Genomic DNA, 20,120 nt, shown 5'->3' with positions numbered 1-20,120 from the left:
GGGCACTGGGGGCAATGGCAATTGCAGTTGCTGTTGCTGTCTAAGAGGCTTGGCTGGCCGAGACGGTAGCCTAGTCCTCATAGTCTTCCTCTTTGGTTGAGGACCCTCATCCGGGGAAGACTTTCTTTTGATAGCCAGGCCCCACTTCTGGAGAAGGTTTCTATTCTCTGTGGCGGCCTTATCAACAACTTCTTTGACCAATTCGCTAGGGAAAAGGTCTTTTCCCCAAATGTTGGAGGAGATTAGTTTCTTTGGCTCGTGCCTCACCGTAGCCGAGGTAAACACGAACTCCCTACAAGCTCTCCTTGCCTTGACGAAGCCATAAAGGTCCTTCGTCACTGTGGCCAGATGAGGCTTGGCCACTACCATGAACATTTCATGGACCTTGGGGTCACTTGCCATCGTCTCGAGAGTAGTCTGAAGAAACATTGAGGCAGACAGTCTTTCTTTTGTATCGAACTCACTTCGCAAAAGAAAGTCAGACAGCTTAGGGAGGTCCTTGCCGAACTGACGTCCGGCAATATCAGCCTCCAACTTTCCCACTGAGAACGTAAGATGGACGTCCTTCCAGTCTTTGTGGTCCATAGGCTGGGCCAGCGACAAGGGTTTACACTCCTCTAGGGAGGGGCAAGACTTGCTGGCCTCCATTGCTTTTAGTACAGCCAGAAACCCTTTCTGTAAAAAGGGGAAGGCTCTAGTAGGCGAGGACACAAAGGAAGGGAGCTTCCTATTCAATGCGGCTACCTTTGAGTTAGAGAAGCCCCTCTCTTTCATCGAGGATGAAAGTAGAGCTTGAGCCTTAGCATGGTCCATCACTATGACCTCCTTCGGCTCTGTCTCCTCCTTTGAAGCTGGTTCCTTCCTCAGCCGGACATAACAGTCCGGATATGATGCCTTGCTGGGCCAGAATTCCACCCTCCAGGGGAACTGAGCCCAGCTTATCCGAGATGACGATCTTTCCAGTCGTCATCGGCATGTGCTCAGCATACCTCCATGGGTTAGCATCTGAGCACAAGGGAAGGTCTTTCACATTGAGCTTTTTCTGGGGCCCATGTGATTCTGCAAGGCACTGCATTCGCAGTTCCATTGCAGCCGCCTTCTCCTGATTCTCCTTCTGCATTTGTTGGATCATTCCAACAATAGAAGAGAGGGCCTGTCCCAGCTCTACTGGGAGACCGGCTGATATAGAGGGGCTTGAACTTCATCCTGGGCTTCTGCCAGGAGGTCTTCCTCCTGACACCCGTCCACATCAGACATCCTGTCATCTAGCTGGATGTCTTGCATCGCGACCGCGACTTCAGCATCCACCTGGATCTGAACTTAGGGGATCTCCTCTTGAGGCTGGGGAATCACTGCATCAGCTGATGCCTTAGGGAAAGGATACGCCCTCATCTTCTCACTTGGAAGATAAGGGCCAGAAGTGTTCTTTTGGAAGCCCCTTACCCAGGAACGAAGCTTCTTCCTAGCTATTTAAATGTCTCAGTAATCAGGTTAGTGCACACAGTACATACCTGAGGGTCCCAATACCGGAGAACACCCTTGGAGACAGCGTATGCTGCGTGTCTCCTACAAAACTCATGTCCGCAGAGGTTCTTGCTGCTGATATTGCAGAAAGCACTTCCCCACTTCGGAGTGTCCTTCTGTAAAGAGAAGAAATTTCCATGAGTATCAAGTGAACTATGTATCACTGGATATGCATAGTATAGCATAACAATTCAGAAAGGAAAGACACACACTTGTGTTTCCCTCACAACCCATTGTTGCAGCCTTCCAGATAATAAAATCAAAATGGTTTATCTCTTCTAGAGTAACCAATGCAAGGTTTCCAGAGGAAACAGGTGGAGCTCACACCTAAGCAATGATTTTAAAATCCTGGATAATAGACAGGGAAGAACTCAGCTTCCTATCTGTAGGGCAACAGCAAAGGGATGTGCAAGAAAAAACAATAGTGTTAGAAGACACAGTGCTGTACCAAAACCCTTACCATAGTTTTCTTCTTACTGTATATGTTATACTGAAGAATACTAGTACAGTATAGGGGGATGTGTGCCGGCCTGCCTTTGCCGGCCGGCACACACCACAACTAGCTTTAAAGTATACTACTTAACAGCTATAGGGCGGCAGCACTCTGGTTCAAATGCCTGTGCCGGTCGGCAGCAACTGCCGGTCGGCAGCAACTGCCGGCCGGTAACAGCCAGTGTTGGCCGGCAATGGCTGCCGGCCAGCAACTACACAAGGTAGTACCCAGCTGCCGGCCACACTCTTGGTGACCGGCAGACAAGGGCTGACATAAGCCGGCCGGCAAAGGTACAAGACCGATGCCAGCTGGCAGCAAAAGAGCCAGAGGACTACACCTGCCTCATAGGCCGGCAGCCGGGACAAGTACAGCACTAGAAGAAAAAGAAAAATAGAATGGATGCCGGGATAAGAGTGTACACAACCTCCAAGCCCGGCAACCGAAAGAGTGCATATAAGGAAGGGGAGAAACTAATTCAGGCTTCCTTGACCAATGCCGTCCGGCTCTGCCGGCAGGCATGGATGAGGGACCAAGAGAGGTCCGGGCAGCACGCGAAAACATAAGACCCTTGCCGGCCAGCAGCTCTGCCGGCCGGCAAGGGGCTGAGTCAATTCCACATCCTAACCTATACTAGGTCCAGATGTAGAACGACGTACAGTACAGTAATGGCTCGGCCATTACGAAGAAAGAGGGGGAAGGGACAAGAGGGTCCTGCCAACATTGCTTTAGTGACAGATCACCCGCAGCCAAGAAACTTATCTTAGCCTAAGGGAGATCTAAGGGGAAAGGCCAGCAATACTTGCCTGCTTCCAGACCACCAAAGCAAGGAAGGCGTTGCTACTCCCAAGGGAAGAACTTATCCTCCCCCGAGAACAGCAACAAGGACTAGTCTGGTAGATCACAAAAGAAGGAATCATATCCACAGAAACCTTCGGTAGTGACCTAAGGGAGCTAAGCTCCCTTTGAATGTGTTAGGTCAGCGAGGGGGACTCAGCCCCAAGCCAGACAACACAGACTCAGACTAAAAACTCTGTTGTTCTGTCCCTCTTGAACCATAACTACAGGAACAGGAAGGTACAGTAACACCCTAGTATAGTTTTATCGAAAATAAATTCGGAAAAAACCACTTAGGGATAAGCCCAAGGCTTAAACAGAGGGAAAGGGATTACATACCTTCTCCGAAGAAAAGAAAGCAACCGGGGAGTATGATAAAGTATACTAAGGCTCCATAAGCAACTAGCCTAGGCACCAAGAGAATCGATTACCTAATTCACCGAAACTCACTCGTATACTATCTTGGAAATATTCCACACAGTCTAAAATATATAAAATATAGCCTAAAGCTTCAATAAAGTTTTAATTACACTCGGAAAAACCATAATCATGCATGAAGTAATAGGACCAAACGACTAGGCTACATGGCCTAGCGTAGGCCAGAATGGCGAATACTTCGCCAAATAATACTAAGCACGAAAGGAAATCCTATGTAATGCTAAATAGCTAAAATTTATTAAAGCAAAACAACCAGGAATGTCGCTCTGACTAACTAATTTATACCTAGCGAGCGACAGCGTCCAAGACGCCTCTGGTAGGCTACGGCTCTTGTATCAAAGATTAATCCTATTAATCACTCAAAATTTTACCAAGAGCCTACATTTATACTTAAAAGACACTATACTCAACTTATCTGAGGCCGACGAAGACGGAGAAGCCATGAAAAGTCGAATAAATCCAAGATTTGCGAGAAAAACAGGAAAAAACACCGAGTTGTTAAGCTACGCAAAAAGGAATACAGATGGCGCCAGGATTGGCGCCAGGCACGCATACGAATCGGGGGATAGGGAAGCCTTGGGAGCGGCTCCCCTGTTTCTTTCCCGAATTCGTATCTCGCCAATCACCTCCTACGAGACGAAATCTCTGTCCAGGATGTAGATTGCCATGTGACGTGTCTAGAATACGTCCTCTGATATGTCGCGATATCCCTTTCACGAGGGATACTCGCTCCAGGAGTTAGAATTCTGGTACCTTAAGGTAAATTCTCTGGGAATATCGCCGTAGTTGTAATATACCCTAGGAAGCTACCCTATAGGAACTTCCATCAGGACGACATGGCTTGAGCCCAAAAAAGTATATATATATATATATATATATATATATATATATATATATATATATATATATATATATATATATATATATATATATATATATATGTATATATATGTGTATATATACATATATATATATATATATATATATATATATATATATATATATATATATATATATATATATATATATATATATATATATATATATATATATATATATATATATATATATATATATATATATATATATATATATATATATATATATGTGTGTGTGTGTATACATATATATATATATATATATATATATATATATATATATATATATATATATATATGTATGTATGTATATATATGTATATGGGTGAATATAAATTTTTACCTCAGACTGGGATCGAACCCTACTCCTTCAAATGAAAGGCCAAGTCGCTACCAATAATGCCACTAGAAGGTCTAAAAGAAATGGGAACCTAAGTGCTAACTGCATTTCAGGATTTAACTGTAGAGACAGTCACATACCAGTGAGTATTCCCCGACATTCCAACCCAAACGGTGACGCAATTAATAGCTTTTAATTGGAATTGACCCTAATGAGTCAATATTGACGAAACAACACACTAGATTTCTACCTTTTGACCTTCTAGTGGCATGATTGTTTGTGCCCATACCTTTCATTTGAAGGGGCTAGGGTTCGATCTCAGTATGAGGTAGAAGTTTATTTCTATTTGAACACGATATTGTGTTGATTTTCATCCATATTAACTCATTAGGGGTGACTCGTATCAAAAGCTATTAAGTGTCACCTGGTGGGTTGGGAAATTGGACAAAACTCGCGGGTATGAGACTGATGTCTCGCCATGTAAATACTGAAATGCAGATAGCAGTTAGGTTCCGACTTTATTTGATCCTCTGCTGGCATGGTTGGAACCGACCTGGCCTTTCATTTGAAGGGACTAGGGTTCGATCCCAGTATGAGGTACAAATCTATTTTTAACTGATCACGATATTGTTTTGATTTTCCTCCAAACACACAGATATATATATATATATATATATATATATATATATGTATATATATATATATATATATATATATATATATATATATATATATATATATATATATATATATATATATATATATGTATATATATATATATATATATATATATATATATATATATATATATATATATATGTATATATATATATATATATATATATATATATATATATATATATATATATATATATATTCATATGTATATATGTGTGTCTGTGTGTGGAGGAATATCAAAACAATTTCGTGCTCAAATGCAAAAAAGTCTTTCATTTTAATGGGCTAGGTATCGACCTCAGCATTAAGTACAAATTTATATATAGTAAGAGCCACCCATACTAAACTGGTCCCCCATCATCACCAGTCCCTAGTTGGTCAGCATGGTGATATAACTGGCTAGACTCCACACATAATTAAGTACATGTCTGAGGCCTTCGTCCTACGGTGGACTAGAAACAATTACATTTGTTGTTGTTGTTGTATATATATATATATATATATATATATATATATATATATATATATATATATATATACATATATATATATATATATATATATATATATATATATATATATATATATATATATATATTTTTGGGCTCAAGCCATGTCGTCCTGATGGAAGTTCCTATAGGGTAGCTTCCTAGGGTATATTACAACTACGGCGATATTCCCAAAGAATTTACCTTAAGGTACCCAGAATTCTAACTCCTGGAGCGAATATCCCTAATGAAAGGGATATCGCGACATATCAGACGACGTATTCTTGACACGCCACATGGCAATCTGCACCTCAAACAGAGATAACACATCGAGGGGTCAATTGGCAAGAAACAAAAACGGGAAAGAAAAAGGGGGAGCCGCTCCCAAGGCTCCCTCTTCTTCAGTTTCGTAAGCGTGCCTGGCTCCAATCCTGGCGCCATCTGTATTCCTTTTTGCGTAGCTTAACAACTCGGTGTTTTTCCTGTGTTTCTCGCAAATCTTGGATTTATTCAGCTTTTCGTGGCTTCTTCAACTTCGTCGGCCTCTGATAAGTTGAGTACCATTTCTTTTATGTATAAATGTAGGCTCTTGGTAAATTTTTATGTGATTAACCCTGGATAGGTACGCTCCTCGGACACCCCTTTAAGGGTATACTCGGACGCGAACGACCCCGACGCCAAAAAAAATTCTTGAAAAATCAGTTTTTGCAGTAACCTCCTTTTTTCTTTTGCCAAAAAAAACTTCAATGAATGCTTAAAACAACTGTAAAGATAAATACTACTCATCTGCAGAAAAACTATTTATTATAAATATTTTAAAATATTAAGTAGAAAAAAAAAAGACCTGACATAAAAATTCATAAAAAAAGTTTATACATATATACACAAATCCTTCTAGGAATTGATTCTTGAATGTTTAGGACACATCTTGATGTATTTTGGATGAAGTCGGACCCATGGAGGTGAAGATCTGAAATGAGAAAAAAAGGGTAACTTTTTTTGGCCAAAAAAATTTGTCCAAATTTCATGAATTTTTTTGGGTACCCAAATGAAATAGGAAGTGGCTAATTTTTTTAGGGAATAAACATATATTATCCTAAAATAGAAATATGTAAAAAAATCTTCATTATTTTGTAAATTACATTTATATCAGGGGCCATATCTAAAGGTAATTTTTTGAGTACTTAGAAATTTCGTAAAAAAATACATATATTTAATATATAATATGATATATATGCAGGTAAAAATATACCAAAATATCACAAATTCTATAGGGAACAAGAATATATATAGATAGGGCAGCTTACGCTTCGGATATGTCCACAAAATGGCCGCCAACCACACTGACTCAGACTCCCTAATCTGCCACTTGAAATGTAGGAAGGGTATGTCAATTTCAAGGTGTTATTTACTAATCTAATTATTATTGGATATGCATAAAAATTGTATGGTGGGTTGCTGGATAATTTTCGATTATTTTACGACTATAAAATTAAAATTCTGACCCAAAAAAATTTTTTTTAAGGGAAATAAATTCGAAAAAAAATGTAAAACAATATAATATTTTAGCTAAAAAAATTTGATGATATTCAATCAAAAAAAAAGTAAACAAAATTTTCCGACAAATAAACATCTAGAGGAATCATTACTCTGTGATAGTTCCTTAGTACGTAGTAATTTTGAAAGAATTGGGAAAAAACGAAAAAATGGCAATCACCGGAAAATCGAACACATACCTATATATACGCCATATCTGGCTAAAAAAAAGATAGGCATGGGTAGCCAGATCATCTAGAAACACTTTCCAACACTATAAAAATATAAGTTTTGCGACACTACTTGCCAATTCCTTACGGTAACATGACTAAGCAAAAAAATGCAAAACAAATAAAAAGGGGCACTCGCGGAAAAATGGCTAACATTCTAATATACGGCATTTCAGAAAAAAAAAAATTCAGCCACGTGCTAGGCAAACCATCAAGGCACATTTTCCGACAAATAAACATCTAAATGAATAATTACTCTGTGATAGTTCCTTAGTACGTAGTAATTTAGAAAGAAATGGGAAAAAACGAAAAAATGGCAATCACAGGAGAATCGAACACATACCTATATATACGCCATATCTGGCTAAAAAAAGAAGATAGGCATGGGTAGCCAGATCATCTAGAAACACTTTCCAACACTATAAAATTATAAGTTTTGCGACACTACTTGCCATTTCCTTACGGTAACATGACTAAGCAAAAAAATGCAAAACAAATAAAAAGGGGCACTCGTGGAAAAATAGCCATTCTAATATACGGCATTTCAGAAAAAAAAAATTTCAGCCACGTGCTAGGCAAACCATCAAGGCACATTTTCCGACAAATAAACATATAAATGAAATATTACTCTGTGATAGTTCCTTAGTACGTAGTAATTTTGAAAGAAATGGGAAATAACGAAACAATGGCAATCACAGGAAAATCGAACACATACTTATATATACCCCATATCTGGCTAAAAAAAAAATAGGCATGGGTAGCCAGATCATCTAGAAACACTTTCCAACACTATAAAAATATAAGTTTTGCGACACTACTTGCCAATTCCTTACGGTAACATGACTAAGCAAAAAAATGCAAAACAAATAAAAAGGGGCACTCGCGGAAAAATGCCCAACATTCTAATATACGGCATCTCAGATAAAAAAAAAAGACATGCACGTGTTAGCCCAACCATCAAGGCACACTTTCTAACACATAAACATGAAAAAAAAATCAATAATATACGGCAATTCCTTACTACGTAGTAAATTTTTACAAATATTGAAAAAAAACAGAAATTGGCAACCGCAGTTAAATACCCAATATACCAATAACTACGTCGTATCTGACAAAAACAAAATCACGCATGGGTAGCCAGATCATCTAGACACACTTTCCAACACTAAAAAAGCAAAAGTTTTACGACACTATTTCGCAATATCTTACGGAAAAATGACTTGGCAAAAAAATGAAAAAAAATGAAAAAGGGACACTCGCGGTAAAATGCCCGACATTCTAATATACGGCATCTCAGATAAAAAAAAAGACATGCACGTGTTAGCCCAACCATCAAGGCACACTTTCTAACACATAAACATGAAAAAAAAATCAATAATATACGGCAATTCCTTACTACGTAGTAATTTTTACAAATATTGAAAAAAAAACAGAAATTGGTAACCGCAGTTAAATACCCAATATACCAATAACTACGTCGTATCTGACAAAAACAAAGTCATGCATGGGTAGCCAGATCATCTAGACACACTTTCCAACACTAAACAAGCAAAAGTTTTACGACCCTATTTGGCAATATCTTACGGAAAAATGACTTGGCAAAAAAATGAAAAAAAAATGAAAAAGGGGCACTCGCGGTAAAATGGTCCTCGTGGTGATGAACGATATTTTAACTAAAAAAAAAATCATGCACATGGTAGCCAAACAATCCACCAAGACTTTCCACAACTGATAACCTATACAAGTTGCACCATTCTACGACAATTTCATAATACGTAATAACTTTGATAATTATGCAAACTACCTTAGAAGGGTAAACTCGGTCGCGCTCGACCCCGACGCGTCTCAGAAATCGGGGAAGGAGTACAGCTACAGCAATGCACATCTGGACACTACTAGAGCGTGTAGGGGAGACACCCCCTGCAGGTCGATCACCCACAAATTCAGTCACGGGGGTGAGTCACGTGAGAAAAACCTGTTTTTTTTTTACGCTCGGGGTCGCAAACGACCCATCGTACCTATCCAGGGTTAATAGGATTAATCTTTGTTACAAGAGCCATTGCCTACCGGAGGCGTCATGGACGCTGTCGCTCGCTAGGTATGAGTTTTAGTTAGCCAGAGCGACATTCCCGGTTTTTTTGCTTTAATAAATTTTAGCTATTTAGCATTACATAGGATTTCCTTTCGTGCTTTAGTATTATTTTGGCGAAGTATTCGCCAACTCTGGCCTACGCTAGGCCATGTAGCCTAGTCGTTTGGTCCTAGTACTTCCTGCATGATTTTGGTTTTCCGAGTGTATCAAAATTTTATTGAAGCTTTAGGCTGTTTTTTATACATTTAAGATTATGTTGAATATTTTCAAGATAGTATACGAGTGAGTTTCGGTGATTTAGGTAATCGATTCTCTTGGTGTCTAGGCTAAGTTGCTTATGGAGCCTTAGTATACTTTCTCATACTCCCCGGTTGCTTTCTTTTCTTCGGAGAAGGTATGCAATCCCTTTCCCTCTGTTTAAGCCTTGGGCTTATCCCTAAGTGGTTTATCAGAATTAACTTTTGATAAAACTATACTGGGGTGTTACTGTACGTTCCTGTTCCAGTAAGTCTGGTTTCAGAGAGGGACAGAACAACAGAGTTTTTAGTCTGAGTCTGTGTTTGTCTGGCTTGGGGTAGAGTCTTCCTCGCTGGCCTGACACAGACATAGGAGGCTTAGCCTCCTTAGGTCACTACCGAAGGTTTCTGTACAAGATGATTCCTTCTTTTGTGATCTAGCAGACTAGTCCTTGTTGCTGTTCTCGGTGAGAGGATAAGATCCTTTCCCTGGGAGTAGCAACACCTTCCTTGCTTTGGTTCTTTGGGAGCTGGCAAGTATTGCTGGCCTCCCTCCTTGGATCTCCCTTAGGCTAAGATGAGATTTCTTGGCTGCGGGCGATCCTTCACTAAAGCAAGGTTGGTAGGACCCTCTTTTGTCCCTTCCCCCTCTATCTCCGTAATGGCCTAGCCATTACAGTACTGTACGTCATTCTATATCTGGACCTAGGATAGGTTAGGATGTGGAATTGACTCAGACCCTTGCCGGCTGGCAGAGTCTGCCGGCCGGCAAGGGTCTTCTGCATTGAGTGCTTCCCGGACCTCCCTTGGTCCCTCATCCATGCCTGCCTGTAGAGCAAGACGGCATTGGTCAAGAAGCTTGAATTAGATTCTCCCCTTCCTTATATGCACTCTTTCGGATTGCCGGGCTTGGATGTAGTTCACGCTCTTATCCCGGCATCCATTCTGTTTTCTTCTAGTGCTGTACCCGACCCGGCTGCCGGCCTATGAGGCCGGCAGCCGGGCAGTCGTAGTCCTCTGGTTCTTTTGCTGCTGGCTGGCATCGGTTGTTTACCTTTGCCGGCCGGCTAATGTCAGCCCTTGTCTGCCGGTCGCTAGGAGCAGTGGCCGGCAGCCGGGTGCTACCTTGTGTAGCCGACATTGGCTGTTGCCGGCCGGCAGTAACTGCCGGCCGGCACATGCATTTGAACCAGCGTTCTGCCGCCTTATAGCTGTTAAGTAGTATACTTTAAAGCTAGTTATGGTGTGTGCCGGCCGGCACATAACCTTCTATACTGTACCAGTATTCTTCAGTATAACATATACTGTAAGAAGAAAACTATAGTATAAGTTTTGGTACAGCACTGTGTGTTCTAACACTTTTGTGTTGTCTTGCACAGCCCTTTGTTGTTGCTTTACAGATAAGAAAGTGAGTTCTTTCTTGTCTATTATCCAGGATTTTAAAATCATTGCTTAGGTGTGAGCTACACCTGTTTCCTCTGGAAACTTTTCATTGGTTATTCTAGAAGAGATTAACCATACGATTTTATTATCTGGAAGGCTGCAACAATTGGTTGTGAAGGAAACACAAGTGTGTGTCTTTCCTTTCTGAATTGTTATGCTAAACTGTGCATATCCAGTGATACATAGTTCACTTGATACTCATGGAAATTTCTTCTCCTTACAGGAGGACCCTCCGAAGTGCGGAAGTGTTTTCTGCAACGTCCGCAGTAAGAACCTCTGCGGACATGAGTTTTGTAGGAGGCACGCAGCATGCGCTGTCTCCAAGGGTGATCTCCAGTATTGTGACCCTCAGGTATGTACCGTGTGCACTAACCTGATTACTGAGGCCTTTGATTCCCCTAGGATGGTGGAATCAAGGGATATAGCAAGGGAGAAGCTTCGTACCTGGGTAATGGGCTTCCAGAAGAACACCTCTGGACCTTATCTTCCAAGTGAGAAGATGAGGGCGTATCTTTTCCCTAGGGCATCAGCTGATGCAGTGATTCCCCAGCCTCAAGAGGAGATCCCCCAAGTTCAGATCCAGGTGGATGCTGAAGTCGCGGTCGCTTTGCAAGACATCCAGTTGGATGACAGGATGTCTGACGTGGACGAGCGTCTGGAGGAAGACCTCCTGGTAGGAGGCCAGGATGAAGTTCAAGCCCCAGACATTGTAGAGGAAGAGGCCGACGAGGTGTCGGCTACTCTGGTTCAGATCCCGGAGCCTATTCCCTCAACATCGTTCGCTCTCCCAGTAGAGCTGGGACAGGCCCTCTCCTCCATTGTTGGAATGATCCAACAAATGCAGAAGGAGAATCAGGAGAAGGCAGCTGCAATGGAACTGCAGATGCAGAGGCTTGCAGCATCACATGGGCCCCAGAAAAGGCTCAATGTGAAAGACCTTCCCTTGTGCTCAGATGCTAACCCATTGAGGTATGCTGAGCACATGCCGATGACGACTGGAAAGATCGTCATCTCGGATAAGTTGGTTTCAGTTCCCCTAGAGGAGGTGGAATTCTGGCCCAGCAAGGGGTCATATCCAGACTGTTATGTCCGGCTGAGGAAGGAACCAGCTTCAAAGGAGGACACAGAGCCGAAGGAGGTCATAGTGATGGACCATGCTAAGGCTCAAGCTTTGCTTTCATCCTCGATGAAAGAGAGGGGCTTCACGAACTCAAAGGTAGCTGCCTTGAGTAGGAAGGTCCCTTCCTTTGTGACCTTTCCTGCTAGAGCCTTCCCCTTTTTACAGAAAGGGTTTGCGGCTGTACTAAAAGCAGTCGAGGCCGGCAAGCCTTGCCCCTCCCTAGAGGAGTGTAAACCCTTGTCGCTGGCCCTGCCTATGGACCACAAAGACTGGAAGGACGTCCATCTTACCTTCTCAGTTGGGAAGTTGGAGGCTGATATTGCCGGACGTCAGTTCGGCGAGGACCTCCCTAAGCTGTCTGACTTTCTTTTGCGGAGAGAGCTCGAGACAAAAGAAAGACTGGCTGCCTCAATGTCTCTTCAGACTACTCTTGAGACGATGGCAAGTGACCCCAAGGTCCATGAAATGTTCATGGTAGTGGCCAAGACTCATCTGGCCACAGTGACGAAGGATCTTTATAGCTTCGTCAGGGCGAGGAGAGCTTGTAGGGAGTTCGTGTTCACCTCGGCTACGGTGAGGTACGAGCCAAGGAAACTAATCTCCTCCAACATTTGGGGCAAAGACCTTTTCCCTACCGAATTGGTCAAAGAAGTTGTTGACAGGGCCGCCACGGAGAATAGAAACCTTCTCCAAAAGTGGGGCCTGGCTATCAAAAGAAAGTCTTCTCCGGATGAGGGTCCTCAACCAAAGAGGAAGACTATGAGGACTAGGCTACCGTCTCGGCCAGCCAAGCCTCTTAAACAGCAACAGCAACTGCAATTGCCATTGCCTTCAGTGCCCCAGATGGTGGCACAAACCCCGACCACATTCCAGTGGGTACCCCAGGCCGTGTCGACACAGTCCACGGCATTCACCCCAACGTTCGAAGGGCAGTCTACTTCCTTTCGAGCAAAGCCTAGAGGAGCAGCCAGAGGCTCGTCTAGGCGCCCCTCAAGGGGAAGGGGATTCAGGGGTGGTCGCGGTCAGGGAGGCAAGACCTCAGGACGGCAGTCCAATTGAGATGATGCCGGTAGGAGGGAGACTTCAGAATTTTCGGGATCGGTGGACCTTTGATCCCTGGGCCCACAGCCTACTCAAGAACGGACTGGGCTGGAGCTGGTACAGCACTCCACCCCCGTGCCCTCGGTTTTTCCAACACTCCACCCCCGTTCTGGAGGAGTACGTTCAAGAACTGTTGGAGAAAAAAGTGATCAGAAGGGTGAAGTCCGTCAAATTCCAAGGGAGGCTGTTTTGTGTTCCCAAGAAAGACTTGGAAAAGCTCAGAGTCATTCTGGACTTGTCGCCACTCAACAAGTTCATAGTGAATTGCAAATTCAAGATGCTAACACTGCAACACATAAGGACTTTACTGCCCATGAGGGCATATTCCGTCTCCATAGACTTGTCAGACGCCTATTGGCACGTTCCAATCAACCGTCGACTCTCCCCCTACCTAGGGTTCAAGCTACAACGAAGACTATACGCCTTCAGAGCCATGCCATTCGGGCTAAATATAGCCCCAAGGATTTTCACGAAGCTTGCGAGCGTAGCTCTCAAACAATTACGCCTAAAAGGAATTCAGGTAGTAGCCTACCTGGACGACTGGCTGGTGTGGGCAGCATCCGAGACTGAATGCTTGCAAGCTTCCAGTCAAGTGATCCAGTTCCTAGAGTATCTAGGCTTTAAGATCAACAGAAAAAAGTCTCGACTTTCTCCATCTCAAAAGTTCCAGTGGCTGGGAATCCACTGGGACCTAATGTCACACCGTTTCCCCATCCCGGCGAAGAAAAGGAAGGAGATAGCGGGTTCTGTCAAGAGACTTCTAGATTCCGAAAGGATATCAAGACGCGAATAGGAGAGGGTACTGGGCTCTTTCCAGTTTGCTTCGGTGATAGACCCAGTGCTAAGAGCACAGCTAAAGGATGCAACCGGAGTTTGGAGAAGTTATGCATCAAACGCGCGAAGAGATCTGAGAAGACCAGTTCCGCTTTGGCTACGTACTCTTCTCAGGCCTTGGTCCCAAGCCAGACATCTAAAGAAGTCGGTTCTTCTTCAGCCACCTCCCCCGTCGGTGACGATTCACTCAGACGCCTTGAAGGAGGGATGGGGAGGTCACTCTCATCGGAAAAAAAGTCCAGGGGACTTGGTCCAAGCTATTCAAGACCTTTCACATAAACTTTCTAGAAGCTAGGGCAGTGCTCCTTACCTAAAAGAAAGTCTCCCCGCATCACTCGATCCACATAAGGTTGGTGATGGACAGCGAGGTAGTTGTGAGATGCTTGAATCGACAAGGATCGAGGTCACCACCTCTCAACCAGGTGATGTTGGCCATCTTCCGATTGGCGGAAAAGAAGAAGTGGTACCTGTCGGCAGTTCACCTTCAAGGAGTCCGCAATGTGACAGCGGACGCTCTATCCAGGTTCACACCGATAGAGTCGGAATGGTCCTTAGACGCAGGATCATTCTCCTTCATTCTGAATCAAGTCCCAGAACTGCAGATAGACCTCTTTGCGACGAAAGACAACAAGAAGTTGCCCCTGTACGTGTCCCCGTACGAGGACCTCTTAGCGGAAGCAGTTGACGCGATGTCCCTCGACTGGAACAGATGGTCCAGGATTTATCTGTTCCCTCCTCACAACCTTCTGTTGAGGGTCCTCAACAAACTGAGATCCTTCAAGGGGGTAGCGGCAATAGTGGCCCACAAGTGGCCGAACAGCGTGTGGTTCCCCCTGGCATTGGAACTACGGCTGAAGTTTGTACCGCTACCAGATCCAGTTCTGACCCAGCGAGTCAAGAAGTCGACTGTCTGCGCTTCATTACAGAAAACCCGGACCCTGCAGCTCATGATTCTCTCTCCCTAGCGGTGAGAAAGCGTTTCGGGATTTCGAAAGCCTAGCATAGACTTTGTAGAGGAATATAAGTGCAAATCTACTAGAAGGCAATATGAGTCATCTTGGAGAAATTGGGTGGCCTTTGTCAAGGCGAAGAATCCGCAGGAGATCTCGACAGACTTCTGCTTATCTTTCTTCATCCACCTCCATGGTCAAGGGTTGGCAGCTAACACGATTTCGGCGTGTAAGTCTGCTTTGACAAGACCCATTCTATATGCCTTCCAGGTCGACCTCGGTAACGAGATCTTTAATGAAGTTCCGAAAGCCTGCGCTAGGCTAAGACCTTCAGCACCTTCAAAGCCCATTTCATGGTCTTTAGACAAAGTTCTTCATTTTGCTTCTCTGTTGAGCAATGAGGAGTGTGCGTTAAAGGATTTGACACAAAAAGTTATTTTCCTATTTGCACTCGCGTCCGGGGCCAGGGTTAGTGAGATTGTAGCCCTCTCCAGAGAGGCAGGTCGTGTTCAGTTCCTGGATGGGGGAGAACTGAACCTGTTTCCGGATCCTACGTTTCTCGCCAAGAATGAGTTACCCACCAACAGGTGGGGTCCCTGGAGAATCTGCCCTCTGAAAGAAGATGCATCTCTATGTCCAGTAGAATGCCTAAAGGTCTATCTTCGTAGAACTTCAGACTTCAAGGGTGGTCAACTATTCAGGGGAGAAACATCAGGCTCAAATTTATCTCTGAATCAACTCAGAGCGAAAATCACATATTTTATTTGCAGAGCGGATCCTGACAGTACACCCGCAGGTCACGATCCGAGGAAAGTTGCCTCATCCTTAAATTTCTTTAATTGTATGGATTTTGAACATCTCCGTTCATACACTGGCTGGAAGTCTTCCAGAGTGTTCTTTCGCCACTATGCGAAGCAAGTAGAGGAACTAAAGAGATCTGTGGTAGCAGTGGGTCGCGTCGTTAACCCTACTGTTTAACTCTGCGAGGAACAGTGGTTTTAATTGGGACGATTAATTCCAGGGTGAGTGTGTAGTTACATACGGTACTACAAACTAAGTGAGGGCACTGAGTTGCCCACGTAGACTGTTCCATTTCCAAAGGTGAACCTAGCATAAGTGCAGACATGTGTGCCGAGCGTTTTCTAACGCTAATGTGATTGATTTGTAATACAGACTTTTATGACTTTGATACCTCGGTATCTTAAAAGTGGCAATAATGTTTCTTCTTTCAGATAAACAAGTTCTGTTTACTATCATACTTATGCTTAAAGTTTTGGGTTATCCTCTTCTTATATATATATATATATATATATTATATATATATATATATATATATATATATATATATATATATATATATATATATATATATATATATATATATATATATATATATATATATATAATTGTTGTTAACCTGTCTATTTATTGTTTGTCAATAAACTTGTTCTTGAGAACCTTGCGTCTCCTTCACCTGTGTCAATTTATTGGTTTAATTGAGCATTCATTCTATGTACTTTATCTGGGATAATTCTAATAGAATTGTTCCTTTATGCAAGCTATGTTGCATTGGTTTATGCTTTCCCTTAACGGGAGGACTCCGTCCCAGAAGGGGACGGTGGCGGTTTTAAAAGTTTCCTCCTATGCTGATATAAACCTTTGTCCAATACAAGTATTGTGCGGAGAACTGGTCGATATTTCATATTGACGCAGTGGTTCTTTACAAACTATGCTTTACTTAATATAGGGTGAGACCACTATATTAGCTTGCCTGGTATTCATACATAGGTATATGTACTCTTCGAGACTTTTCCAGAGTCTAGTAGGACTCTTCCCTGTAGGGGGCAGGAAGCTCTAACATGGTTTATGGTTAGTTGAAAAGATGTATAACGGTAACATCTTAGGTCTCTAGGTCTAGTCGACCGGGAAAAATTACCTCCGAGGAGTACGGCACGTTCTGAGAATCCACAGATACAGTAATGCTCTGGTATACTTCCATCAGGACGACATGGCTTGAGCCCAAAAAAACAGATTTTGAGCGAAGCGAAATATCTATTTTTGGGTGAGATGGCCATGTCGTCCTGATGGACCCGCCCTTCCCTTTCTATGAAAGGGCTGTAGGACCCCTCCCTACATACAGTATCTGTAGCACCTCGTGTACGCTACAAGGAATACAGATGGCGCCAGGATTGGCGCCAGGCACGCTTACGAAACTGGAGAAGAGGGAGCCTTGGGAGCGGCTCCCCCTTTTTCTTTCCCGTTTTCGTTTCTTGCCAATTGACCCCTCGATGTGTTATCTCTGTTTGGGGTGCAGATTGCCATGTGGCGTGTCAAGAATACGTCCTCTGATATGTCGCGATATCCCTTTCATTAGGGATATTCGCTCCAGGAGTTAGAATTCTGGGCACCTTAAGGTAAATTCTCTGGGAATATCGCCATAGTTGTAATATACCCTAGGAAGCTACCCTATAGGAACTTCCATCAGGACGACATGGCCATCTTACCAAAAAATAGATTTTTCGCTTCGCTCAAAATCCGTTATATATATATATATATATATATATATATATATATATATATATATATACATATATATATATATATATATATATATATATATATATATATATATATATATATAAACAGTAAATACACACACACACTTATATATATTACATTTATATATATATATATATATATATATATATATATATATATATAGATATATATATATATATATATATATATATATATATATATATATATATATATATATATATATATATATATATATATATATATATATATATATGTGTGTGTGTGTGTGTGTGTATGGATGTGTGTTTATTTTCAAGTTTGTGTGTATGGATGTCTGTTTATTTTCAAGTGTGTTCGTGACAGGAATGTTGTAGGAAGTTCATGTAATTCTAATGATAACATTTCCGATAGCATTGATATATGGAAAAAAAGAACGGTAATCTAAAATTCATGTGTTTGCTTTTGCTGATCAAAAACTTTATCCAACAGTGAGACTGATCCGAAACCCCATATAGCTGGGCTTTTATTATTGATGAAATATATTTGAACATTTCATAAACTCCAAACACTTTACGAAAGTTTAGCAGAACAGTTTCGGATTACAATCAAATTTTGTGGTCGCCTGAATACTATATATGTTTACGATATGATGGCGGTCAAAGTTTATTGAGAAATTAAGATTACATTTGAAACTTGTTAAGACAACAGAGTGGTCATAATAGTAGTTTTCACTCCTCGCGACAGCATTAATATTTATGTTTTCATTTTGATCAAACAAATTATTTATTATTATTATTATTATTATTATTATTATTATTACTATTATTAGTATTATTATTATTATTAGTAGTAGTAGTAGTAGTAGTAGTAGTAGTAGTAGTATCTTTCAGCGTAACACAAGATTACACTTAAGCCAAGGAAACGTAAAGTTAATGTAGGTATGTTTAATGATATTTTCTTCTGTTTTTAAAGTTTGATTAATGGTCTTCTAATGTTCTGTTTTTTTTTATACTGCATTATTCCATCAATGCTTTACTCATCTTTCAAGCAAAATCAAACGCATAATAAATCGATACTGTTCATTGATTTTCAAGTCATATGACAAGAATATACTGAATCGGTATTTTATTTCGATACATCTTGGACGAATAATCTTTTCCTTGGTAAAAATTTCTTATAAAAAAACCGGAATTTCGGTATTTCAATCTTATATATAATCCTCCCTTATGAGGAAGTAGTCATACCGTGGTAAGAGAGGGTACCCCGATAGGCACACTCAGAAACCACAATTTCCCATAACTTGCCGGACCAGCGAACTGTATTTACGAAAAGGGTTAGGGATGGGAAGGTTTGAGTCTACGTGCATGTGTGTGCATATCTATCAGAATATTTAACCATTATTTTTGTCGGGTCGCGTACACTAGGCTTGGAATAAAACGTACATGATGTTTGGGAAACTATATTTCTTCTATAGCCAGCTATCTATGGTACAAGCAGTGCAGATTTTCTCGTTTTTGGAGACCAACCTTGGTAGAATTTGAGGAACGTTATCATTCTGTGAGAACATCTGAAATCAATATGGTCAGAGAATCGTACCCAGTTTAAAATCATCGACTTCTTTTTTAGTTTTTCCCCCATTTTCTATTTAAATGCTGTAAAATGTGTCATTTTCAATGATCATTATGCGTAAAAATTATTTTACTAAAGGTTTCTTATATTGAGTACTTGTTATTATCTTGGTATCTTATTTAAAATATATTCACTTATTGCCCTTTGAAATAAGTTTAATCTCGTATTACATAACAGGTAATTGAAAGAAAATAGAAGGCAGCTGTATTCAGCTTCCTTAATATTCTCTCTCTCTCTCTCTCTCTCTCTCTCTCTCTCTCTCTCTCTCTCTCTCTCTCTCTCTCTCTCTCTCTCTCTCTCATGTCAGATCGTGTTTCATATTATTGTGTAACAAACGATAGATGCTGCAAAGATTCCGGGCAAAATAAGCCCCAGCCCCCTGATGACGTCATAGCCAACGACGTTGTCTCCCACGGCAGAAATAGTCACAATCCATCCCCTTACAAATTTCAAATTGTATTCACGTATAATGACATTAAGGCTGATATACTGTGACCACTGTTAACGCAGGAGACAATATGATTGGCTATGACGAATCTCTGCTGCGACTAGAATGTCTTCATATTCTTCTCTTGCTCTTTATTCCATCACACCCAGATCCTCACAATATGAAACATTTTGATGTAATCTTTTCACGATGTCTCTTTGATCTCTCATGATATCGAACTCATTCAGTATATTTCAAATTCATTTTTTTCAAAGTGTATAAACGGATTTTCATGATAATCAGCTTCACTT

The sequence above is a fragment of the Palaemon carinicauda genome, chromosome 12 (assembly GCF_036898095.1).
Source record: "Palaemon carinicauda isolate YSFRI2023 chromosome 12, ASM3689809v2, whole genome shotgun sequence".
NCBI classification, from domain to species: Eukaryota; Metazoa; Arthropoda; class Malacostraca; order Decapoda; family Palaemonidae; genus Palaemon; species Palaemon carinicauda.
Note: the sequence above shows the minus strand (reverse complement) of the source record.